Source organism: Equus przewalskii, chromosome 29 (assembly GCF_037783145.1).
Source record: "Equus przewalskii isolate Varuska chromosome 29, EquPr2, whole genome shotgun sequence".
NCBI classification, from domain to species: Eukaryota; Metazoa; Chordata; class Mammalia; order Perissodactyla; family Equidae; genus Equus; species Equus przewalskii.
Genome location: NC_091859.1, coordinates 10,252,541 through 10,279,900, shown reverse-complemented (window position 1 = coordinate 10,279,900; position 27,360 = coordinate 10,252,541). Strand labels below are relative to the sequence as shown.

The following is a 27,360-nucleotide window of genomic DNA, read 5'->3' as shown; positions in this document are numbered from 1 at the left end:
GCACGCATTGTATATTTGCTTTAAGCATTTGCTATGTCCCAAGGACAAGAACAAATGCCCTTAAGATAAAGAGGCAACTTCCCCCACACTGGCATTTCCTTAAAGATAAGCATCTCTCCCTAGACTAGGAATTGACTGCTTCACTCACCCTGTCACCACCCAAGTTGAGACAATAGACCTGTTACCTGCTGCGCCCACAGAGACAACAGACCTGCTACCTGCTGTGTCCATTAATCACTGTGCCGATGGGGCAATCTCATGACTATTGTCAAGGGGACATTTCAATCATATGTGATACATGCTCTTTGACTGTATATAACTACTCTGCACACCCTCACTTCTTTGAAGTGCTCCATTCCTTTGTGGTAGGACACTCCTGGGCTATATGGTCCTCAAATCTGGCTCATAATAAACTCACCCCAATTTTGATTTATAGATTGGTTATGGATTATTTGCACAACAGGATAAACCCTGAAAACATTTCAGTCACAAAAGATTACATATTATATAATTCCTTTCATATGAATAGTCCAGAATTGGCAAATCTATATAGAAACCTGTTACCAAAGAAAGAAAAAGGATAAAGAGAGTAGAAAGTATGCAATTTTAGAGCTTAGTTAAATCAATCATTTTAATTCAAAACTGGAATCACTTCAATTGTAAATATTTCACTTAAAAGATCATTTCAATGAACAACAAAAAAGTAATAAAAACTATCACTTATGTAGCCTGTCCATTTGCCAGGAACTTTACCCACTTCATCTCAAACCCTCCTGAAACACAGACACTGGTATTTCATTATGCAATTAAATAAGAGTCTAAGAGAATGCATAACGAGCCTGTGGTCACTCAGAAAACCAATGGAACCAGAACATGTACCCAAGGCTGCCTGACGCCAAAGCTGGGCTCTTTCCCTAACTATGACCTCATGATAAAAATAAGACAGAATCATGTTTCCTCTATCAGACAAATGCCCAAAGGAAATCATGACATGAGGAATTTAGGAATAGAGAAGGAAAAAGCATTCACCCAACATTGTGTACCTGTATTGCATGATATTTCCACTCATTCCTTAAATAAATATTTCCCTAGTCTACTATCAGAAAAACAACGAGCCGATAGATAATTTTTAAGTGACTATTTCGTTCATTTTCAATCTTTATTTATCTTGTTACTGTATTTGCTGATTCAGGCTTATTTAAAATATATCATCGGGGCCAGCCCAGTGGCGCAACAGTTAAGTACGCACGTTCCACTTTGGTGGCCTGGGGTTCGCAGGTTCAGATCCCGGGTGTGGACATGGCACTGCTTGGCAAGCCATACTGTGGTAGGTGTCCCACATATAAAGTAGAGGAATATGGGCATGGATGTTAGCTTAGGGCTAGTCTTCCTCAGCAAAAAGAGGAGGATTGGCAGATGTTAGCTCAGGGCTGATCTTCCTCAAAAAAAATATATATATTATCAAAAAGACATAGAACTGTAGTAAGCTCTATCTACTAGAACTCAGAATTCTGAATATATGCTAAAATGGAAAGGTGCTACTTCCTCTCTGTAAACAAGATTAAACTCTCCAGGATCCACACTGGGCACCAATGTGGTACATGCAGATCTAAATCCTAGGTCTATATGGTCAATCTGCTCATTTGGATCCACAACTTCTCTTTGGATCTCAATAAACTTGTCCAAAACTTCCTATTTCCACTTTCCTATGAAAGGTTAAATCTGTAAACATAAAGTAAAACATATCAAAACTAATGGTGAATGGATGGATCTGTTCAGAAGTACTCGCTGAACCACATGAAATTGCTGATCTTGAATAACTATTCTTGACACACAAAGACAGCACTGCCATATGGTTCATCCTACGCTTAAGAATTACACATTTTCTAAGTTCGGGCTTAATATTAGATTGTTAGCCAACTCCTGATCTGCATGGTGTTCCAAAAGCTCCAGTACCAAAGGCCAGTGGACCAGGGTTACAATGGGACACTGTCATTTAGATTTGTGACCATGAGTAAATTAGGCTCTGAGCCTCCATAGCTTCCCTTTTGAAATCTGGGAATTAAACCCAGTCTGGATTTACAAATTTGTTGTTGAGATATGCTGGTATAATGCAGCTTTCATAGATTTAAAGCATTTCCACATGTAGGAAATAGTTTATATCTTGCTTTGCAATCTCTACAATATTCTGCAACACGAAAGAGCAAAGGAGCTTTTTTGTTTTTTAATTGGATTAGATGAAGTTAAAAATCTAACTCCACACCAATGAGTTCCGTGTCCTTGGGGATACCGCCTGTGTTCCTTAACTTGTCTCATCTATAAAACTGGTAACAAGGGGGCAGTCACTCTTTTGCTCCTGCTAATTGGTTCCATGCCAGAATACGGGCCCATCATTGTCAAGTTCTTTTTAACTTTTCTAAATTAAGAAACCTTTAAATATGAACGGAAGAGTAAAGTGTCCTAATTTTTAGGTGTTGGCTACAAACTGTTTTTTGTTTTGTTCTGTTTTCCTTTGGTTTTTTTTTTTTGCAACACAGTTCAGGATACATTAAAAAACTGGGCTGCCAATTTACAAGTTCAAACCTAGCAAAATGCCTGACACATTGTCAGTGCTAAACAATTTACCGAATGAATGGGTTCTAGATAATTAAGAGAGGTCCCTTAAAGATTTCAAAGTATTTTGTGTGGTTCATTTCCTGCTTTACATTTTCCAATTGTTTCCAATTTTTTAAAGAGCTGATTTTTATTTGTTGAATTTAGGTGCCTAAAATAAGCCTTTTAGAGTACACAACATAAAAATTACCCTTCACATGTTACTCTTACAAGTAATATCAAGGAACAGATAATAAATTTGTCTTGGGGGCAGGTTGATAATGTGGTGAGGAATTTTATCACCACACTGCTCGAAGGACCTCAACGCCCAGGCACACCAGGTGGAGGTGATACACTCCTCATGAGCACGCACATCCCAGCAGGTAATCACTCCCTCATCTTCCACCTTTAGATGTGTGATCCTTTCAATGTAAGGATGTTTATTTCTGTTTTCCAGGACCAGCACAGCCTTGAAGACACTCTACATCGATTGGGCGATAAATCCAGGCGCTTGACCTACATCTGACCCCACGCTTAATTGGCACTCACAGAAACAACTTAGCAAATATTCCAGAGCATCCAAATGTGAATGCACCACTAACACTTGACAAGTGTCCACTAATTCCGATAATAGCATCATTATCATTTTTAATTCTACCACCAACATTGTGCCATTTTCTGATGGCACAAATAAGAATAGAAGATTAGAAATAAAAGCTTGATGCTTAGAACACAATATTTAAACAATACATCAAACTGACATTTTGCCCAAGGATGTACCGGATTTGCCAGATTTACCAGAAAAGTCTCCACTGCATTCAAAATTAGATTCATTTAGCCAAAAAAACAAAAAATGATTTAGACACCCAGTTTTCCAAAACAAATAAAGCAAAAGATTCAAACGTCTATTATCCCTCTATTAAATGTTATATAACATTGGATAATCTAATATACTACTTCATAATGAAAAACATAAAAGTAAATGATGATAATTGACAGGATTTGGGAGTTGAGGGGGGAGCAGAGCAAGCAATTGTTTTTGTTGCCCCACTGAGTCATTTTTAATATCTAATTTTAGAATTCCAGTTATTTGAGAATGTTTTAATTATTCTCTCTCTTTTTCTTAATTCCCAGTCCCTAACACAATTCCTGAAGACAGAAGGAAGAGAGGAAGCAAAGGAAAGGGGGGAGGGAGGCCAGGCCAGCTTGGTTATCTCACACTTTATCCCAAAGGAGATGAGAGACAGCAAGTTACAGGAGGCAACAGGAAGACGCTTCACAGGTAGTAATCAAGCAACACTGAAAGACTGGCATAAAAAGAAAAGACCAAAACACCTATTTTTAAATACAGGCACAATTTTCAGGACACCATTTCTGAAGCACTCTGACATGCCTTGATACCTTTAACAGCATTTTTTTATTACAGTCCAGTGAAAACAACAGCTAAAATAAAATATTTATAATGATCCTAACTCCAAACACTTTTTTTTTTACAACTTTATTGAGGTTTATTTTATGATGAAAATTCATCCAAGGGGCCGGCCTGGTGGTGTAGCGGTTAAGTTCACACACTCCACTTCAGCAGCACAGGGTTCAAGGGTTCGGATCCCAGGTGTACCTACACACTGCTCTTCAAGCCATGCTGTGGTGGCACTGCACATACAAAATGGAGGAAGACTGGCACAGATGTTAGCTCAGGGTCAATCTTCCTCAAGCAAAAAGAGGAAGATTGGCAACAGATGTTAACTCAGGGCCAATCTTCCTTGACACACACACACACACAAAACTCTCATCCATTTCAAGGGTGCAATTGAACGATTTTTAGCAAATTTACTGAGTGGTGCAAACATCATCATAAATCAGTTTTAGAATGTTTTCATGGCCCTTAATAAGATCCCTGATGTTTATACACATTAATCCCATTTCCACTCCCAGGTAACCACTAATCTATTTTCTCTTTTCTAAAGAGATCTGTCTTTTCTGGGCATTTCATATAAATGTAATCATACACCATTCCACCCCTTTCTAAATATGTAACTTTAGTGAAGTGACTTAACCTGGCCATGTTTCATTTTCCTCCAAATAATGGTACCTACACCTCACAGAGCTATTATAAGGAGTAAACGAGATAATCCACGTGAACTGCTTAGGTCACTGGCTGACATACATCAAGTACACACGACACTAATTGTAAAGAAAAGACGCTTCCACCGTGTGCTTGTAACTCTACCACAGTTTCTACACCAGTGGGGCCTCAGCTTCACCACGTCCAAAACGAAGTCCAGACCTCTCCCCTCAAATCTGCTTTCCAACTACGTTGCTTCACACAGTGGGGACAACGAGCATCCAGACAGTCAGTGGAAAATTCAACAAGTTCTTTATATTTTTTTTAAAGATTTTTCCTTTTCCTCCCCAAAGCCCCCTGGCACATAGTTGTATATTTTACTTTTGGGTCCTTCTAGTTATGGCATGTGGGACACTGCCTCAGTATGGCCTGATGAGCGGTGCCATGACCGCGCCCAGGATTCAAACCGGCGAAACCCTGGGCTACCAAAGCAGAGCACGTCAACTTAACCACTCGGCCACGGGGCCGGCCCCTTCAACAAATTCTTAAACTCTTTCTTACCCATTCTCATATCCAGTCAGTAAGTGTGAGAGTCCTCTTTACTCCCTTGAATGTGCCTTCTTCTCTTATGCTCTCAGCTACAGCTCTGAAATTTTTTTTTCCTGATTTAGTGCAAAAGCTGCCTACTCATCCTCTCCGCCTCCAACTAGGTCTTCCTCTAATCTATCCCTCCTGCTTTGTCAGAGGATTTTCCCTTAAAATGCAAGTCTGATCATTTCTCTCCTTCAAGGGCTCCCCCTAGCTTTCAGTTCAGCTCCTTAGCTTGTTACCCAGGGTCCATCACAAACTGATGTCTGCCTACTTCTCTATTTCCACCTCTGGTCAGTCTCCAGAACACACCCTTGGCACTGCTCATTCTGAACAACCTGCAATTTTCTGAATGTGTAAGCCAGTCTTGGGCTTGCAGGCGCGGTAGTCAATTCACAGCATCTCCGAGACTGCCATTTGCCTTTCCCAAATCTTAGTTCAAATATCACATTGCTTATCAGATTCCCTGGACCACCTAGCGTGATTCGGAGGTGCCTCCTCTGTCCAGAGCAGAAAGAGATAACACACAAAGAGAATCTCTCGCAGTACCAGCAACTCAATGAGGTGGCTCTTCTTGAGCCCAAGTTCAGCATCACTTGAACTTGGTGAAGGACGAGAGAAGGGAAAGTATGGAGGGGAGAGGTTAGTGGGGAAAGGAGGAGAAGCAGAGAGAAGAAACGGGAAGAGGAAGAAAAGAGAGGATATAAAAGGACAGGAAGGGAGGAGGGAAAATGGAAAAAGATAAAGATAAAGGGCACTCCCTGCGGAAAAAGGAGGATAGAGGAGAGATAGGAAGAAAGGGTCAATCCCAGTTCTCTGAGGCGGGGGGGGGGGGGCATTTCTCTTGGGCATGTGCCTTTAATAAAAATATGAACTCTTTCCTTTCCTCCTACCTGTGACGATAATCGTACAATTTTTCTTTCTGTTCTTCTGATTCTGAAACACTACCACTCACAGTGATTCTAGCTCTCAAGTGGAGGAAAAATTTATACACTTCCATCTGTTAGAGACAACATTTCATTTCCTTTCTAAAGCATTCTCCACATTTACTGTCAATCAACCAAGAGTTACTTTTCAGGTTTTCCATCTGTTTTCACTTTTTTTCTTTTCTTTCATCAGAAGATCCATGGAAAACTAGACTTATTTCAATATGCCATAAATATCAAGGATATTTGGGTGAAAGAATTAGAGTTAAAAGAGGTATTAGAGATTATCCAAATCAGTGATTTCCAACATTTTCTCCACAAACCTTTTTAAGTATATCCACCTGCACGCAACCCAAGGCCTGGTTTTCAAATAGTGTCTATGCCTAACTTTGTCGTTTCACAATGTATTTTCCCATTTTACTAATCAAAATTCAAGGCTAACAATCAGATTTTCTGACGAATATAAGCTACCCAGTGTTAAGAGTCCTGAATTTATAGAATTATTGATCAAAACCCAAGAGAAAACAAACAAAACCTCAACATTTTGTTAGCCTATACAATCCTGTATTGGATAACTGTAGGCTTTGGGGTTTCAACGCAAGTTGATGACGGACTCATCATGAACTTCCACATTCCTTCCCAGGCTTCAAGCTACTGATCCAGCCAAACTCCTACAGTTTAGAGAGGTGAAAGCCCAAGAAATCTTATACTTCTATACGCCTGAGCACCCTGATTTTCTACCTTGTCTCTTCACAAGATCTTAATAAATGTCTTCTAGTCCTACCAAGGGTTCTCATCCCGGAATGCACAGAGAGAATTTAAGGAGTCCCTGAACTTGGATGGAAAAACAAGTACATCTTAGTTTTCACTAGTCCTAAGGAAACTCAGCATTGCCTTTTATTATGAATAAAGGCAACAAACCATGGTTGTGACTCTATTAGCAGTAGGAATCACAGATGCTTTTCTATCACAGCACAGTTATTGCAAGTTTCTCAAAAGATCATTTACATTCATCACTACCTTGATATTATGGCAGTTGATGGATCTACTACTTGGTTTTGTGATTAAATGGATTAATAAAGAAGGACATATATTATAGAATGAACTGGGGGGGGTAGTTAGTATTTTGATAAATGTACTTCAATTTTTTGGCTTCTATATGTTTTGTTTTACGCATCTAAGACAATTTTTCAGGAAGATGTCCATAGGTTTCACAAAATGGCCAAAGGGATCTTTGACACGCAAATAAAAACTTCTTTAAAAGCAAAATTCGCTCAGATTCATCTCTGTGTACCCTGCAATAACAAGATGGGGTAATACTAACAAAATTCTTGCCTGAGTAAATGTGCAAGCTCACAAGTTAGTGGGAAAAAATAGGGTTCAAACTCAGATCTCCTGAACTCTCATCTATTCCAATCCTCTAATGGAGTTGGTCCAGGAGCCTGAGCTCCAGAGACAGACATGGGTGGATTCAAATCTGACTCATCATTTAATGGCCCAATGACCTAAGGGAATTTACCTAACCTCACAGAGCCCCTTTCCTTGTTCATAATAACTGCCTTACCGGGTTGAGAGGATTAAGAGAAATTAAACAGGTCAAGAACTTACTATGATATTTTGCACAAAATTTAATTATTAAAAAGAATCCCTAAACATTTTTATGGAGTTTTTCAAACTACTATTTATATTTCCACAGATATTTACCATTCTCTAAAATTTCTTTGCTGCCAATATCACGCCACTCTCAAACCATCAAAATCAGAGCCTACTTTATTCTTAAAAAAACTTGTGGCCCAGGAAGATATGAGTCTAGGAGCCAGAGCACCGTCTCCCTGATCCTTGTTTCCATCTTCAAACTACTGCGTTAGAAACTTCACCAACAAGACCGACCTTGAACCCGACAACATTGAGTCACACTCCCTCCTTCCGCACTCATTATCTGCTAGCCAAGGATCATCATTGTGGGCAGCTGGCTTCTTTTCATCTCTCATTCTCTATGCTGAGGACACATGTAAAATCCTGCAGTCACACTTTTGAGGTTTCCACCCTCTAACAACCTGACATTTCCTCCATGAATCCTTTTCCAGTCTCTCCAAAGGTAGTCAAGTCTTCTTTCAGGCCCCCTACTGCATATCCTCATACCTCAGCAAAGCGTTCATTCTATAAGAAACCAAATTACGTGATGACTATCTGACAAATTTTTGAGATCCTTGAGACCAGAGACCATATATGATTCAGCATTTGCATGCCACTCCACTAACATAATGTCTGACATATTAGATGGAAAATTAAAGTGTATGACGCTGAATTGGATTTCATGCTCATAACAACCCTATGAGATCAGGAATTACTGTCCTCTTCATAGATGAGCAAACCTAGGTTCAGACAAGCCACTGACTTGCCCATTGTAATACTGCCAGAAAGTAAAATATTGAAGAATAAACCCAAGGACACCCCTTAGTCAACAATCCATCATATTTGATTTTTCTTCTCTTCAATAGGAAACATTTAGCCCATTTTCTCAAGTTCTTATTCCCTTGGAGAATTAAAACATACAACTTCCAAATGTTTCTTTTTTAATGCATTACTCATTTATCCTGTTCCTAAGGATCACGATTCATTCAGATCTTCATTTAGGTATACAACAGGTGAACTGGAACTGACTTGTGATGGAAATACTGGGCTGCCCAGAAGAAAAAGAAGTATCCTCGCAAAAGCAAGACTCCAAGCCTATGCTCATTTATAGCAGTCACCCTGGACTAAGCAAAGAGAGAAACTCTGACAGCCAGATGGAGGAGGAGCCACTGGAAGGAAGACTGCAATGTACTTTGAACCTCTGTAGGAGAAGACAGGACATCCATATTGGAAGCCACGGTGTTCCCTGACGTTAGCGCAAAATGATCACAGTGATTAGAAAAGAACCGATCAGATGTCTAGATTCAGACACGAACCCCTGCCTGAGGGGAACTGTGTCTCAATTGATCACATAGCACCAAGCAAAACCTTTAAACCTGAAATGTGAGTTGGGAGGGAAACGTCAACATAACAATGATTTTATGGACATGATTTCAACAGTACACATTGTCTTATTACTCCCATAAAGTATTTCACTGATATCGAAATACCTCCAAGCCTTACATAATGTGAGCGCTGCCTGGACACGTTCACATATCACCGCATCTTTGGCTCACAGCAACATCAGCAATTCACCACTTGCATATTGCAAAAACTACAGAATTACAACAGGCCTAGAACTTCCGCCAACAAATTTACTGCCTCTGTGTTATTTGTAAATTGATTGCTCCTTCTTTGGCTTATGGTGAGTAGAGAATTGCATATAAATGCATATATATTACATATCATAAAATTTAATATTAGGATTGAACTTTCACCAAACTCAGAATATTGTGATACCCTTTAAACAAGTATTATAATATATGTTGGATTTAACGTGGCTCCTTTAGCTTAATTTTTTTTAAATTGATTTCACGAGCTTCAGGTCAAATGGTCTCTACCTAAAAGTCTGTTTTTACAGGTATTGTTTACTACCTGGCTTATGAATTAAAAAATGTTAATAGGCTCTTCTTGAAAATCAAATTAAGAGTTTTTTAGGTGTTGTTTTTAAGTAGAACAGGTAGCTGTTGGCTAAGATGTAGTCCACTTATTTGCCAGGTCTTACAGTTTCATTTCATATGCATACATAATTAGTTATTTTTCAAATTCGCTATTGAAAATTATACTGAAGGCAGCATTTTCCACTCCATAAGGATTAATCTATGTATTATTTTAAATTTGCAAACCAACCTTTGAGCTACAAATTTTGTAAAACTAGGTGCTACTGTTTGTAAAATTCACACTTCTGGCCCCATTAGTTAACATTCCTGAAAAGTACAAGAATCAGAAATAATCTGATTATATTTTAGGCAATCCTGGTCCTGACACCAATTTTCCTACCTGAGGACAACCGTATCCAAACTACAACCATTCAACAAAATGGGGACTCAAAGAATGCAGAAGATGGCAATCCAGTTCAAAGCAAAAACATACGGCCTTTTTCCTTGCCAATAAGAAAAAAACTTCTATCACGGCAGTGCATTATTGAACACATTTTATCACGGGTGCCTCCTGGGCAGGCCAAAGAACAAAAATGCATCAAGATGAGGCTATCAACAACCAAGCAGTGATGCAGAGTCACTTTGCAGGTGTCAAAACCTCAATCACAAAAAATCAGGACCCGTGGGCTGACCACATGAGAAAATGGATACCAGAAGAATACCAAACAGCTGCTTAGTGCTGAGCTACAGCAAAGCAGATACCCACGGGAGGTCAAGCAAAACACTTGGAGAGCACATTGAAGCAGAGCCTGAAACAATGTAACAAAGCAGCAGACAGCTGGGCAACAACTGGTTGGAAACCTAGGCTTGCGGCTACAGAGGCGGGGGTGGGGTGGGGGGGGGGCCAGGTTCACAAACAGCTACATAAGCATCCCAGGGGCCGCCACTCTGAGATGGAGCAGCAGGCGCTTCCTGCAGGCCAAAGGTGACTGCCAGGGCCTCGGGGCAGGGGCTGATGCACCAGCACACAAAGACCTTCTGTTGTGGGAAAACCAAGATCACCAACGCTGTCAGAATCGAGGGACCAGTTAGGACGAACCCTGTAATGGTCCTAGTGGTGTGGTCCATGCCATCTAGCCCCTTACTGCTATCCTAGCCTCACAGGCAGCACGCTTGCCAAGATCTACAAAAGTCACTGGATAGCGCTTTCTGTAGTGTTGTCTGAGGGAAAGGGATGTCAGCGAAATTCTACATCTCTAAGTCTGACCTTGACCTTAAATTCCTAAAAATTATATCTTAGACCTGCATTTCCGACTAATGTCAGGGAACCCCTGAGAGTGCCCAGATGTGCTCTCAAGGATCAGTAAGATTGCTAGAAGAGTTTAAAAGTGTGTGTTTCCATTTAAATCTGGGGGTGCCAGACCTTTTCGGTTAAAGGTCAGATAGTAAATATTTTAGGTTTTGCAAGCCCCGAGGTCCCTGTCGCCAACTACTCAACTCTGCCATTGTAGAGAGAAAGCAGCTACAGACAATACATACCCAAACCAGTATGGCTGTTTAAAAGACAGGTTACACAGCAGATTTGGCCCCTGGGTCTTAGTGCCCACTCTCCATTTAGATGATAATCCAAAATACACACATACACACATCCACCCATATGAATGTTCTACCTCGTATGGGCTGACCACCGAATAAGTGAGTAAGGTCACATGACTTCTGAGATTGCATTTATGATGGAGTAGCACCAAAGAGTACTACTCAAATTGTCAAGGGTATTAAGAATAGACTGGCAGTGCCTATCATGGGTTCCATGGACATCAGTGGCCTCTCCTTCTTCCCAGAATACCTTGCCCTTCTTTCTAATGGAGCCCCTGTTTCCGTTAGTGAACCTATTGTATGTGGCATGGGACAGGTAAATCTGCCTCCTCTCCACTCATATCCAGACCATAGGTGCAGGCACATGGCCTAGGCCTGGCCAAAGTACCCCACCATTCCCCTGGCCAGCAACTGTGCTACACGGATGCGCTTGCAACCTAAGTCAGGGTAATTAAGGTCCACCCTGGACCATTTCTGGAAGAGTCAGGGAAGAAATATGAGGTTGGAGATGGAGATGGAGAGATGGAGAGAGAAATGAAGTCCTCATGACCTCGTCAGAGCTCTTGGGTTCAGACAAGCGAGAGGAGCTACTTTCCCTGAATTGGGATTCTGTCACTTACAACCAAGAGTCCTTATTATAAAAATAAATAATACGCTAACAGAAATTAAGGCCCAATGACAGTGTTTTAGCAACACTTCAAAGCAGCAATCCAGGCATGCCAAACTGCAAAGCACCCACACCATGCACCTGTTGGGCGCAGAGATGTTCTGACATCTCACCTCTCCTCTTAGGCTCTGAGGAAAGTAAGCACATCCTTCCACCTTCCTTCACCCAAACTGGTCTACCTGTGTGTCTCCTTTGTCACCCACTTGCACAAGACAGAAACCTGAGGAGAGTCTCTCTCCTCCAACCCTCCACACTCAGCTAGTTACCAAGTGAGATCGACTTTTCTTCACCTTTCCATTTCTAATATACCCAAATTTCCTTTTCATCTCTATTTCTAGCTTATTTTAATCCTCATCACCACTGGAAACAGAAATCCTCCAATAGAACCCTATGTAACCTATATAATCCTATGTAGCCAATATAATCCCATAACGGACAACTTTCTGGTCTCTTTGCTTTGGCTTTCACGCTCCTTCAGACAATTCTCCCAGTGTTATCATGGAACACAGGCCCTCGCTGATCCAGCTCCTGACCCGTCAATTCATCTTTCTTCCCTCCCTCTCCTCTAGCTCTATGCCTGCTCTCTGGACACCACGTCTTTCTCTTTCTGCACATTTCTTCCAAATATTCCTCCCTCTCTCTCATCTTAGTCAGCTAATTCTTACTTGTTCTTCAGGAGTCAGTTCTCCCAAGTGTCTCCCACACCCCTCCCTCCCAGGCTGGGTCAAGTGCCCCTCTACGTCCAGAATCATAAGCATGTCTCTATTTGAAGAGAAACTGGCTGCTTACTTAGTCTCCCCAAGAGACTCTAGGCTCCTTGAGGTTATGGACTATATCTTCTTCTGGGTCGGTGCCCTCAGTATTTAACACGGTTCCCGACACAGTTAACCACTTACAAAGGCTTGTTAAAGGAATACAGGGATGACATGAGCTTAAAGCACCCCGCACTGATGCTTTCCTGGGTGATAGTACATTTCTAGATAAGAATGACGTAACATGTTTAAATCAAAGGCCACGGCCTATTTGAGCTGATTTCCTCAATTTAAAATAAACCACATTCAAATCTTTCTCCCAAATTTTGAATAGAATTATCATATTTTTACACTAAAATTTGCAGAAATCAGACTACTTAAATAGTAAACGCACTCTTACTTTGGCTTTCTTTCCATCATTTCTAGTAACAACAGCCATTTCTGGCCTCTGAGGTAAGGACTTAGAACACACATCAAAACAATTTACAACGTCATTACTAAATATCATTAAATCTTTTGGTTGATATGTGTATGAGGAGAATTATCTGCTTATCATTTCTGTTGCTTTCTTAATTTCCATTAATCTACTTCTTTTTCTAATAATATGGTTGACACAGAATAGAAGCCAGTTTATGGAGCGTGCCAATGAATTAGCAGTAATTGTGATTTTCTGGGAAAAAAATCCTTAAAGTACAAACAACTTTCTTTAAGTTAATGAAAACCCATAATATTATGCAAAGGAAATCATTCACTAGTTTCCATTTACTTAAGATGTTGAGAGAGCATACCATCCCAGTTTTCATAAAATTCTAGCTGCAGTGTTACGTAGGCCTATTCCTACCAATTTCAGTCTATTCTGGTAAACTCTTTCTGAACACACAAATAGCTTGCAGACATACAGAAAAGATTTTCCTCAAATGCAATAGGTAAGTCGAATGCAAAGCATTTACTCTGTTTTCATACAGACTTTCACAGATGCTTAAAAAAAATGCAGGCTAAGTCCTGGTTTGTGTTTAAGTTTTTACTCAGGTTTCGAGAAAAAGTTGAAAGTAAATAATGTTGTTGTCAAATCTTATAATTTACAGGAAATCTTTGAACTTTATTTTCAACCATTTTTCGTAAATGATGATGACACAAAAAGAAATAAAAATGAAAATTTAAACTTAAGATTATGCTTAGTATTAAAAAAATGTTAACTTTTAAATATCATCCATGGTCTACCTTAAATCTATCAGTGGCATATGAATAAACTGTCCAATTTAACATTAAATTTACCAATTCTTTCGGGCTTCAGTTTAGAAAAAAAACCCAACTCCCTCCCCAAAATAATAAATTCTCAGAATTCAAATTCCAAGTACACAAAGATGAGCATATGGGTATTTATTACTATGATAGCCTTTTTTTTTTTAAATACAAACAAGCTGCTATTTTATAACACATACCAAAAATTCAGCATGCAGTCAAAATAGATCACAGAATTTCTAAAAACACCAAAGAGTGAATTCCAAAAACAGTTGAATTCAGAGGACTTCCATTCTAACAACTTGTCTTGATTTCACCGGAAGAAGCTGACAATCATTTAATGCTCTGACTCCTATTTACAAAAATAGCAATCAAAACTATCCATCTTCCACTGCAATGCCTCTGTTTCCCCCCCATAAGGAAAGTTCATCCAAACTGCTCTAAAATGATCCCTACTCTATACCATAAAGGGAAAGCACTGTATCGTAAGCAAGAAAGAAGCCGAGTCCTTTCAAGTCAACTTCTCTCAGTTCCACCAAAGGTCTTTTACAGGGATGTCATACTTAACCTTCTCCCTCACAACAGATAACCATGCCTTCCCATCCACCTCCTCACCCTGGAGAAGTCCAACTGCCAATCTTTTGTTTAGTCTTAAAATTCAACTGCGAGGCATGTTTAATAAGGTCTTGAATTATTGGTTTCTTGTATTGATTTAAATTAATTCCAGAGAGTTGAGAGCCATCCTGCAAAAATCATTTGTTGTTTTCCTTTAATAAATTAAAACAGTATGACTGATTTCTTTTAACCCATCAGTAACAGAATCTGGTTTATTAAAATACTGGATGAATTGTCACCTGAATATTCTAAAAATGTTCCAAGGAACAGATGTGCACTAGAGAAAACTAGGCTGCTATCCAACAAGAACCAAAAGTGTTCTCCTTTTTAGGAGCTTGCCATTTGCTGTTAGAATTTAGTTATCAATAGGAATGGAGTAAGTATTCCAACTGAGAATAAGGGAACACGTAAGAAATAAAATGACGACTACAGCTGAGGTAAAGACATCTTTGGTTGATGTGGTTTTTTGTATTACTGTGCCTCATTTCCCACTGTCTATGTGGAAATATGGCCAATGTTTTGCTTAAAACATTATTAACTGCCCCCAAATGGCCAATTTCAAATATATTTCCTGGGTAAATGAACCCTAACACTAGAATTGTGACCTGTTTTAAGTTGGAAGGGACCCTGGGGAATCCTTAAAGCCACACGTTGGCTTTGAAGAGAAAGCCCTGTTATCAATATGGTAAACCTTCAACATACTTAGCATACCTCTACTTCCAGGAGGGAAGTTTCTCTTTTTCTGGGGGGAAAAAAAAGGAAAGCCAGAAATGTCAGTGTTATAAGGTTATACACCCTCTTTATGTAGGGAATTCCTAGAAAAATGTTAAGTAAACATGAGAAAGATCTGTTTTAATTAGGAGAGAGATCAATATTCTTAAATGCAAAACTATCCATAAATAAATTAATGCGAGTTATAGGTACCGGAGAGAGCAATTTAGTGAGAGAATTACAAGCTTCCCAGAAAAGGTTTCAAAGAACAAACAGAGCTTTTATATCCAATTTTGCTCAGTGTTAAACAAAAAGCAAATGAAAATACTCCTGGGATTTGGGCTAACTCAATTCAACATAATCTTTCCCAACAAAACTGAAAACAACCCCATATTTTCACTGGGTAAGATTTTTCATTCTCTAAGATACACATCATAGAGTAGAACAACTCTAATATGCTAAGAAATCATAATTTTGCATTTGTTCCTATGCACAGTATTATCTAATTTAAAGAAGGAAGTCAATTATGGTGAAGAAGATGGAAGATATCCTAGTTCTGTTTTTCATATGGACTTTTAATTGAGTATACTGCAATCATTTTATTGGCAAAATTGGTATGTGGGTGTATAATGGTTAAGTTTCAACATTATTTCTCCAAGCTTAAAACTCAAAATAAAAATTAAATTCCAAAATTAGTAATTATTGAATACAGTTCACTGAACTCTTCCAGTTACTCTAAATCTATCTGAAATACTACGTTAAATATTACTGGAAGTTTAAAGTTTTGAATATTAGCTTTTAAGAAAAATCCCTAAATGCCACAATACTTTCAGATATTATTATATAGTGATTTTACACTATCGGCAATAGAGTTAATGAATAATTTCTTGATTAAGAGAAATATTTAACAAGTATCCTAGACACCAGACACTGTACCGGACACTTTATATAGTTTATCTCATTAAGTTCTCTCAACAGCTCTATAAAGTAGGTATTACTATCCTCATCCTATCGAATAGGAAAACAGAGTCTAGCAACGTTTTAGTAACACACTCAAAAGTACACAATTCGCAATAGTTCTGCGATTAGATCCCTAGATTATCTGATTCCAAAGTTCTTGTGGTCTTTTTACTTTTTGCTAATCTGTTGCTAGAAAAGGTCTAAAAGAAACAGATATTTTCTAGTTAGTTGAAAACACATATCACCAGGTGTAGATATTAGATGTCACCATCCCACACACATGCTAAGCATACTTACTGCAAATTCTCAATACCCCACTGATTAACACAAACACTTCAGTGCAGGAAAGCTTCAGCTTATCTGACATAGTACAGCTTTCCTGATCACTGAGCCGCCAGAACTACTATGAATCTGAACATACTCCAAAAAGAAAAAGGGATGTCACTGAAGAGGGAGACCTCGAGTATTCAGTAACAATATGCCCTGCCAAGCAGAACCAAAGTACCAAAGATTATTCACACCCTGTGCACTGTAATCGGTCCTTTCACGCTGCAGAAGGAAAGAAGTGCGCAGATGGGCCAGAATGTCTATTCAAAATAAGGCTTCAAGCACAGAGACAAGCAACACAGGAAAAGGAACAGAAAAGAAACAGAGGAGAGCAAAAACTGCTCCTGGGGCAGAGACCAAGGACTGCCAACCAAAACGGTGGATGGAGGTTAGAAGCAGAGATGGCACGTGGGGGTGGCAACATAAGCTGGGACAGCAGGAGCTCAGCCACGGCCTCGAGCTGACAAAGTCAGCAACAAGGTGGAGTAGAACAGCGCTCTGTCCTCAGGCAAGAAGAGAGTGAGGTGCCAGCACAGGGTGCTAACTGAGTCCTTCATCCTCTGGTCCAACACCTCTGCATCTAAGGGCATAACCAGGCAGCTTGTTAAAACACACAGAGACCATTCATCGTACTATCTCATTTAATCCTCACTCTGTGGTCAGCAGTTATTATTATTTTCATTTCCTGACTGATTATAAGACCAAATTTTAGAGAGTGGAGTAACTCAAGTACTTAGCTAATAAAGTGGTAATTCCAAGACTAAAACTCTAGTCTTTTATCTTGGCTCAGTGTTGGTTCATGACACTGCCTCTAGTACACAGTATTTGAAAAAGAAAGAAGTAGGAGCTGGCTCAGTGCTGTAGTGGTTAAGTTCACACACTCTGCTTCAGCAGCTGGGGGTTTGTGGGTTCAGATCCTGGGCGCAGACTTACACACCACTCATCAAGCCATGCTGTGGCAACATCCTACACACAAAACAGACAAAGACTAGCACAGATGTTAGCTCAGCAACAATCTTCCTCAAGCAAAACGAGGAAGATTGGCAACAGATGTTAGCTTAGGGCCAATCTCCCTCACCAAAAAAAAAAAATTTTTAAAAGGAAAAATTATAACTCATTTTAGAAAGAGTTCTTTAAAAAGAGTACTATTAAGTAGAGATTTAAAACTTCAGATATACAGGGCATGCACCTACTCAGAGATCCCCCAAAGTGCCCAAAAGCTATGGGCTCAAGCATTTCTAATCCTGTGTAGATACCTTCATCTGAGAGCATCACTCAGTGCTTGAATATCATTAATAAATCTATCTTTCCTGATCTTAGCTGCCTAAATACCTATATTTTGCTGCCTGCCTAGAGCCTACAAAATCTTTGTGCAACGTAAGCCAAGTTTCTTTACAAGGGATTGTTCAATGAAAGTGTAAACTAGTAAGGCAGTGACAACAGACGCTCAGCTGTGACATCAGCATCCATTCAAGTCAAGCAACTGCGTATCAGTTGACTGGTCAAAATCAGAATCCGACATCTGTCTCCACAGTAATGTCATAAAGAAGGTGATCTTGTAATACAAGATGGTGACAGATATTTCAGTAGAGATCATCTCCTTGAATTTCAACAGGCTCTCTACCTTTTCAAAATCTACACAATACCTCCAACCCATACGATCAATTTCAAGATGTCATGACTGAACAGAGATGAAAATAAAACAGAGAGAGATTAAATAAAATGGCTAAACTCATACGCAGAAGACAGGTGCCTCATCCTGAGTCTTTTTAAATCCAGGAATGTAGGCAGACTTTCCAAATGTCTGTAAAACACACTTAGCTCATGTGTACATTACAAGAACCAGAAGCATCTGCTGCACCTGGGAATGAGAGAAATGAGGATTCTTAGGCCCACGCCAGGCAGAATCTGCATCTTAACAACCTGATTTGCAGGTAAATTGAAGTTTGGGAAGCACTGATCTAGAAACACATACATACACATAGATGGACAGAGATCCAACAAGAGGCCCAGCTCAAAAACGTCCCTTTAGGAGAGGCATAGAGAGATCCACCGGGTTCAAAGAAACTGGGGATTTAAACTGCATTTTCAAAGATTTCTTAAAAGGCAATTGTCCGTATCAAAGGATGAAGGCGGGGGGTGAAGTTATGAGAGGCCCAGGTCTAAAGGCCCCTTGCCTGCCAGAGGCATCCCCAATATCCTATCAGAGGTGAATTTAAAAGCAGCTACTAGCTACTAAATACTGTCATAGAAATGCTTTACGTTATCTACATTGATGACAAATGAGAGGTTTTAAAACAGTGAAACTTCATTTTCTGTTCAATACAGAACAAAAGCAAAATCACTACTGTTTTTTAAAAGAAAAAATACACAGACTCTTAAAATATAGAAGTGGAGGAAGCAAACCTAACGAGATCATTTTTAACGGGACCTTTTAAACAGAAGACTAGACATATGTGGCAAACTACAGTTGGTAATTTCAGGCTGCACACAGGTGTCTTTAATAGATTTTTATTCAAACCTCAAATTCATTTTCTTTGGTTAAATCAGTACATTTCCTTATAAGAGTAGGTTAAAGTGTAAAATCTTATTTCTTTAATATAAATTCAGTGACACAATTCCGCACTATTTTTTTCAATAGAATAACAAGAATAACCTTCCTATTTTAAATGAGGCTTACCAATGAATTCAGGTAGACTGGTTTCTCACATCAGCTATAAATAATCGCCTCCCTCTAAAGGGCCTATTTCTGCAAATAAAAATGTCTTTTTGCCTGATTAAACTTCTTCATCACCTGAAAACTTTTCTTCCACAAATTTGTAGTTGGAAAATTTGTCATCAGAAGCTCGCTTCATCAAAATGAGCTCTTTTCAATTGCTTTGGGAGAGCAGCCCTATAGTTAATTATTCGGAGGAGGAGGGGAACATCCTATTCTAAAAGAAGGACCCTTGACAAAATATTTGGACCCAAAGTGTTCTACTGAAGACATCTTTTACAATCCCAGGCAGCAGGCTCAGTGTTATGACACCTTGAAAAACCTGAAGGTAGGGCAGCAGAAGTAACCAAAGGACAGTTTATGAAACAAGAAAAGTGCCCCAAGGAACACCACAGCCGCCGGCCCCACCTCAAGAAGCCCTTCTCCCACAGGGCGCTGGAATGACAAGCATCCTCTCCAAACTGAGAAAAGTCGACAAGCCCATCAATGTCATCTCTCTAGCCACCTCGTAAGGCACCCCCTGTCGAGGACACAATTTGCAGGGATGTCACTTCAAACATGCACGGACACTGTGAAGAGTTAAATCATTGACTCTCATTCTTAATCCAAGAGATGGCACTAACAGAAAAGAAAGCAGGGCAGACACGCTTTCATTGTGGAACAAATTGGAAATTAATAAAAACAAGATATTTACTTTCCCCAAAGTGTTTTCACTTATCTGCCTCTCTCAAGGACTAGTTTTATAATCTTAGGTTTATAATGGAAGTTCAATAACGAGATGCTTTATAATAATCTTAGGTTTATAATGGAAGTTCAATAACGAGATGCTTTATAACAATCTCCTAAACATAACCCAACTGAGAGATTAAAGCAAAAAGAAAAAACAAGGCTATGGTCTGCATCCTTTCAATCTCTTTATAGAATACTTATAAGCGATTGAAAAAAGAAAACAAAATTTCATAAGCCACAGCTGTAAAAATTTTACTAGCCTTATTCATCTTTTAAAAAAGAAAAATGTTATTTGTAGAAAGCAAACTTGTGAACTGCATTTAAAATTAATACCCAAAGAATTCCAAGTATGCAGGGTTATATGGATTGCCATTCTTCCCACTGGATTTTTAAACAATGTTGAAACACGGCTGTTTGAAATACTTCAGTGCCATCATTTAACACTGTTCAAAATGTCAAGAGCCGTATTGCGCCCCAGTGGCCGCTCTTCAGCAAATAACACATCCTTTGAAGTTAAAATACTCTTAAATGATGCCAAGTGAGAATTTCTAGGCAAGTACAATCAAAATTTTCTACTTTTAAAGAAATAAATAATCTCTGGAATCACAATTAGGAAAAAAACACTGTCATTATCAAAACTTATGAATCTGTCAGTTTCACATGTCAGTAAATTCCTTCACCCCATGGCAATATTTATACAAACTGTTTCCTAATTAAACCATTATCATACACCTATAGTGAACTTTCCTTCTTTTCTTTTTCAACTGGATGCTCCTGAGGAATAATCACACATTTATTACAATAAATTCCACAGAAAGGAAGGGCAATCATCAAAGACAAAAGGATCTGACAGAAACATTTTATTTGGCTACAACACCTAGCACACAGCTGCGATTCCAAGGGCACTGATGCGTGTCTCATTTGACAAATCATATAATTTAGTCAGTCTCCTTGACTATAACTACATGCTGTGCCACGTTTCATACTCTGCCTCACTGAGATATCACAGAATGCCCTGGCCAAGAAATCAAGAAACAAAAGCTTACATCAAATTATCATAAGCAAATAGCATCTCCTTTGCCAAATACTAAGGTACTTTTGAAACAGATACAGTAGCACGGCCCTCGAGCAATGTGGCATGTGTACAGCCTTGGAATGAGGAAATGTACATGTAATTTCACTTAATTCTACAATTAAATGGACTCTAAAGGTGAATTAGAATGCTCAATTCTAATGTCTTTTGCATATTAATTTCTTAGACATGAGCAAATCAAAATCTCTCTCTCCATCTCATCCTGAAAACGATCATTTCTAGTTGTCTAAATTAACTGCATCTTATGAAACGTCCTTAAATAAAATAAACTACTCTAAAAACGTGATAGCAACTTTTAATGTAGAATCTTGAAAACAAATCATTTCAGTGTTCCCGCCTTCTTCACAATTCTCCTGACAGGCTTACTCAGTTCTTTCCCATTTACCTGTAAAGAAAAAAGGTCACAGTTGAACCCAAAATTGTAATCCCAAAAAGTTTCTAAAGACTGAAACATTTACACCTTTTATTCTAAGAAAACTTGAGTACCACAGAAACTGACCAATGAGACTGAAAAGCTAAACTGTCAGAGAGGAGAAAAAGAGAGAGAGAGATCAATAGAAATTTGACAGTGCTGCATCTTATTGGAATTGACTGTCTAGAAAATACAGCCAAAAAAATCTCTGAGGCAAAAGTCTTCAATCCTTCTGGCCAATCAAGGCAAATCTAGTTAACTTAAAGAGTTCAGCTGCTACTAACCTCCAAGGAAAACAACTGACCTGGACAATTAGGAAGGAGACATTTGGGAGAGGTATTCCAAAGCTTCCACGTGGAAGAATAAAGTGCCAATGAGCACCAGACCAAGAACAAGGCCAGTTCACACCATCTACCATGGATCCTTCACACAGATGTTCTGGCAAAGAAGCCAAGAGAGTCCCGATAAGTTTTAAAATCTGAGTATCAATCAAAAATAAACATGAGCAAATGCCAGGGAAATTCTGCTAAAGGACAAACTATTAGCATTTTTATAAGGCTATCATCAAATTCTCAGATTCAAACACTTTACAGTACCTGCTAAAGTACAGGTGGGAAAGAACAGACAGGTAGGGATACTCAACTACAAGCATGGACAGCCGGTTTCTGTATTATGCACCATATATATGAGAAGCCATGTTTAGTAGCATTCATAATTAGTGAATTATTGAATGTAGTCATTTCTTCCTCAAAAGCACATACAAATCAAATCTTCAAAGAAACCATCTAGCACTGTGCATAATTACATCTATAATTATTCAAAATTTTATGCCTTTTCAATCCTATGGAAAACAGAAGCTATGCAGTTCCTGCTGACATCTCTCTCCACTTTTTTCCAACCAGACTCTAAATGAGGACAGCTATTCATAGAGGTGAGGTCTTTACATTCAACAACCCACTTGTCCTTTCCATCAAGGCTGCCACACTTATCACTTTTGTTGAAACAATTAAAACAAGTACCCAAAGCTGAAATAATACTTAGCTTCCAAGAGAGAATCAAAAAATTTAAAAGATGAATGTTCCTATGTTAAAAGCATGTTGGGTGACAAAAATCAAGTTATAAGAAAGTAGCTTGTCAGCCACAGATTCTTCAGAGTGCCTTAAGGGTAAACTCTGTCCTTTCCTAATATTATGAAGGTGCCTGTTTTAGAGAAAATTTACCCTTCGCCCATGATAAACAGCTGCACTATCACGGGCATTTTAAACAAGTGCCTTTAGTGCGCTGAACAGCAACAAAGAGATTAGGAAGACAAACTGTGCCCCTAACTCACGCTGGAATTCAAAAGGTTGTCGCTATTTCAGAATTATAGCAGCAGGGAATTCAGTGTAACCATAGGGGCACATTAGCACTGAAAAACTAAGACAACGCAAATTAATAATCAAATATATAAACATAAACATATATATATATATATATATATATATACGAAAATAACTAAGAGACAGATGTCTGGAAAGCAATTTTCCCTATGGCATTTGTACACGTCCTTTCGGTGCCTGTATGTGGGTCATCTGCTACGATAAACCCCATGTGACAGGCTCAATGGAGGTAATGCAAAGTGGTCCATAATGGCTTCATAAAATTTTAACTTACTGGTAGGAGATGTACTTGTTCAAACAGCAAAATGAATTTTTTCCACATAGATTTGATGAAATAATCGAAACTTAGCTAGAAAATAAAACGTCACATAAAATATTTCATAAACTATAAATTGTATTCATTTGTGATTTTTTCAGTGTATTATAAACTGGGAAGGAAATCAGTAAATTAACACACTTGGACACATTCGTTTCTTCCAATATAGACCTGATGAGACAATCTTTGACACAAAGCAAACTTCTCCCTTACTTACTTTGATTTTATAATAATTCTTTCTAAACAGTCTTTTATTAAATACCAGGCATGCCTTCAATAGCTGAACATACTAGAATTTTTTTTTTAACATTTTATTTTTCCTTCTTCTCCCAAAAGCCCCCCAGTACATAGTTGTATATTTTTAGTTGTGGGTCCTTCTAAATGTGACATGTTAGAATTTTAAGATAACGATCCAAGATTGGTCCAAGGCAAGTCTATTAGAGAGAACTTTTTAGAGGGAAGTTAGAGCGATCGATCATTTCACAAGGAATTCTCACCATATCAGGCCAAAAACCCAAACTGACAATCACATTACAAGAAGATGTAGAAGGAAGAGTTGAATATCTTTAGGAAAAAAGCTAGGTTTTTAAAAAATTTGTTAAATGCCTTAAATCTTCCATTCCTTCATTTTAAGTACTGTTAATCTAAATCTTTATGAGTTTACAAAAAAAAATCTTAACTGGTATTTCCATAAAAGCTGAGATTTACATTTACACCAAAGTGAACCGCTAAACTAGAAATGTGCTATTAGGAACTTGGGGCAGTTTCGATTCACGAGTAGAAATTCTGCTGTGGAGCTGTTTCTCCATCTTACACACAATTATTGCACAATGGAATAGCTAAGAAACCTAAAAGTAATGCTAACGATCCTGGTTGGATTTAACAAATGCAAAATGGGCAATAAGGAAAAAATTTTAAAAGCAGCCACAAACCCATTTCCCACTTCCAAAACCTCAAATTGTCTTCTTTTATTCACACGAGAATAAAAACATGTATTAGTTGCGTTACCCTATTTACTTGTTATAAATCATAAAGGACATGCCATCAATTAGATAATGTGTACCAAACGAAAGACTATCAAACAACAATCATGGTTTACTTATGCTGCTTTGAAGTAAACTGACTCCTCTTTTAGTGTTATCTCTATGCAAAACTTACAACAGTATTTTTAAAAAGGATGAAGGGAAAATGATGCAATGTTATCCTCAATAAATATATATGAAAGCAGAGAATTTTGGGTCAACAAGTTTTTTCCACTGACCTAAACACCAGATCTCTCCAGAAAATGAGGGAGTCCTTCAGAAAGTCACATACAACATGACTTAAAATTTGGCCGAGTCTGCATATTTATAATTCCAATTTTACTCTAACCACAACTTAAGATTCAATACAGTCATTACTAGATTGAATCAGAGAGGGGAGGGATGAAGCTGAAACCATATATGCTTTTTCATCAGATATGATGAAGTCTACTCTTCTACTGTTTGTTTCATCACATCATAGCCATATTCTTAAGTTTAGCACAGAAGCACTTGCAAAGTATTAAATTTTACCATAGGGAAATTGATTTTGCTATAAGAAAGTTTCAGATTACCACTTAATCTCAACCAAGCTACATCAAACACTGAAAGTAATTATATATATAGCTTATAAAGTAAACTTGATCACTATATTTAAAAGAAATGATAACTTGGAGAAGTACCACAGCAATAATGTTTCAGCTGAAGCAATACAAAGCCCTCCTACAGTAAATGCCAGATCCTACAGCTAAAACGCAGTCTTGATTTAGTTAAGCAAGTCAAGCATAAGAGCCATCTCCTCCTTGAGTACTGTTCATTCAGTTCCAGCACTGGCCTCTCCTTACAAAACTGTATTTCACAAACGTTCCTGGGGGACAGCAGAATCCACAGATGTAGTTTTAAACAAAGTTTTAAACTTGAGTCTTTGTAGTCTGAAATGGAGTGGTGGAAATAAACACATTATCATCTTCCTACAGTTTCCACTTGACTCCGTAGCTCTCTTCCCCTTCACACACCAATGAGTCAGAGTAGGGAGACAGAAAGCATATCTGAAAAGCCACAATTCACAGGGCACCTTGGCAGAGAATCACCTGAACACGCTATGCAGACACCAAGTCAGTGCCATGCTCCTATTAATATGCATTTCACAATTTCTAGGATCCGTAGAAACCAAGTTTGATACTTTTAAGATTTCATGCTCTTAAGAGTGTGTGATTGCTTATGCAGTTCTGCTACTAAGAAAATCAGAGTAAAATATACTTTTCAAATTGTAGTAAAGTGTTATTCATATTAATTGGCCCACAACATCATATCACGATATAATGTCTATATAGCATATATTGAGCACACTATCAATTAGACAATATGGGCAAATCATCACACTAAATTCATCTACGTAGCCAGGAGGAAGTCAGGAATTTTGACACTCCATTTTACCTCTGGAGTTCTAGCATGTAAAGAACTTATAACAACTTCCAAATATCAAAGCACAACTAATTTATCATCACGCTCACACCATTCTCCCCAAGTTACAGTCCTGACACTTCTGATGAATAAGGAATACAAAATAAGCATTAGATCTACAGCATCAGACCTACAGTCCATGCAAATTCAGCTTAGTTCCAGCCTTAATCTTTACAGGATAGTTTCTTCTGACACATACCTTGTAAAGAACTGGACACTAAAGAATAGCATACACGAGGAATGTTTGAATTATCACAATATTCTACAATAGTTATAGTATTACAGTAAGTTACTTTTTTTCTAAGCTCCATATTTTTGGTTTAAATGCTTACTATTCAAACTGTCCCCAACAGAGCCAGTAACTGCCCAGATTCATCCCTGAGCTCATTTCATGAAAAGTCACCCATTTTTGGAAGAGCCTTTTCTGCCACTACCCTAGAAACAGCAGGTACACAGTGACACAAAATTGGAGGGAACAGAAGCAGCTTACTTTACTCTTACACACAGACCATTTATTTCTCAAAGCATGTAGCGTAATTGCCAAAATCTGTACACTGCTTAAAAGTTGAGAAAAAGTTTATGTCTGACGGTAGCTTCCTATCAACTAGTCTCGGATAGACACTACATAGAATGCATTAAGAAGTGTTTGCTGGATGTTCTTGCACCTGGTATCAGGGGATTTCATAACAGACGTGGGTGTAGACCAAGATTCACTGATTTAAGGCATACATCCATGAACATGCTTTCAGTCAGAGTGGGCACACCAGAGAGTACAGAAGATGGCTAATTACCACCAGGACAAGATTCTGCCTTCACCTCCCCTCACTATCAACCACTTTGCTTAAGTTCACTCACTGCCTCGCCCTGACCCTGGGGATCTATTCACTTTCCACAGCCCAGAGAGGCTGCTGAAAAGCTGTCAAAGTAAATCTGTGCTCACTTTTTGGATGGTTTAATTTCAATAGAGCATGAAACACCCCAGGACGGTTAATAAGTTTAGGCAGGCCTGCTGTTCTCTCTAATATATTTTAATTATGCATCTGTTTTAATTGTAATCAGATTAAGTCACCGGAAAGGCACAAATTGGAATTTTCCCTAATGGCTATTGGAGCTTTTCATCAGTTTCTAAACACTAACAACGTTTAAAAAATAGGTAGAGACACGAGCACAACTGTGACATTTTCCAGAAATCGATGCAGTTTCTTTGACAACACAGTTCAAGTCTCATTAGCCACCCAAAGTAGCCCAAATGCAGAAGACAACTTCAGTCTCTAGGGGCGTCTCTTCCCCAATTAGCACAAAAGAATCGCTAACGTCTAAGGTAAAACTCCCCAAGAGAAATGAAAGCCAGGCTTTTTTATAAAGCGCTACTCCATCGATTGGGGAGGGAGGCGGGGGCCGGGGGAGACCATCAGCAGCATTATCTTAGCTCAAAGTACAGTGCAGTACACGTCAAAAGGGAAAGCTGAAGCAGAGTACGATCTCTCTACTATTTTGGCAACTGTCAAACGTGTTTTAACCTCGGGAAATAAAAGTGTCCCATCAATAAAAGGAAACATTACAGGGAAGATCTGTTAGGGGGCGGGGAGTAGCTTCCTTCCAGCCCAGATGTAAAATCGCTCAACGTGCTTTTGTTG

At 38.7% G+C, this 27,360-nt stretch overlaps 1 protein-coding gene and 1 long non-coding RNA gene across 4 annotated transcripts in view; both read right to left on the bottom strand.

The window, feature by feature from the left end:
- TMTC2 (transmembrane O-mannosyltransferase targeting cadherins 2) overlaps positions 1–27,360 on the bottom strand; it is a 390,871-nt gene that overhangs the window by 361,984 nt on the left and 1,527 nt on the right. The gene's annotated exons all lie outside the window — the stretch shown is intronic.
- On the bottom strand, positions 20,886–21,986 carry LOC103560853 (uncharacterized). Its single transcript, XR_547295.2, has 2 exons — positions 21,850–21,986; positions 20,886–21,518 (listed from the first exon to the last, which is right to left on the bottom strand). It is a non-coding gene; the product is annotated as an uncharacterized lncRNA (long non-coding RNA).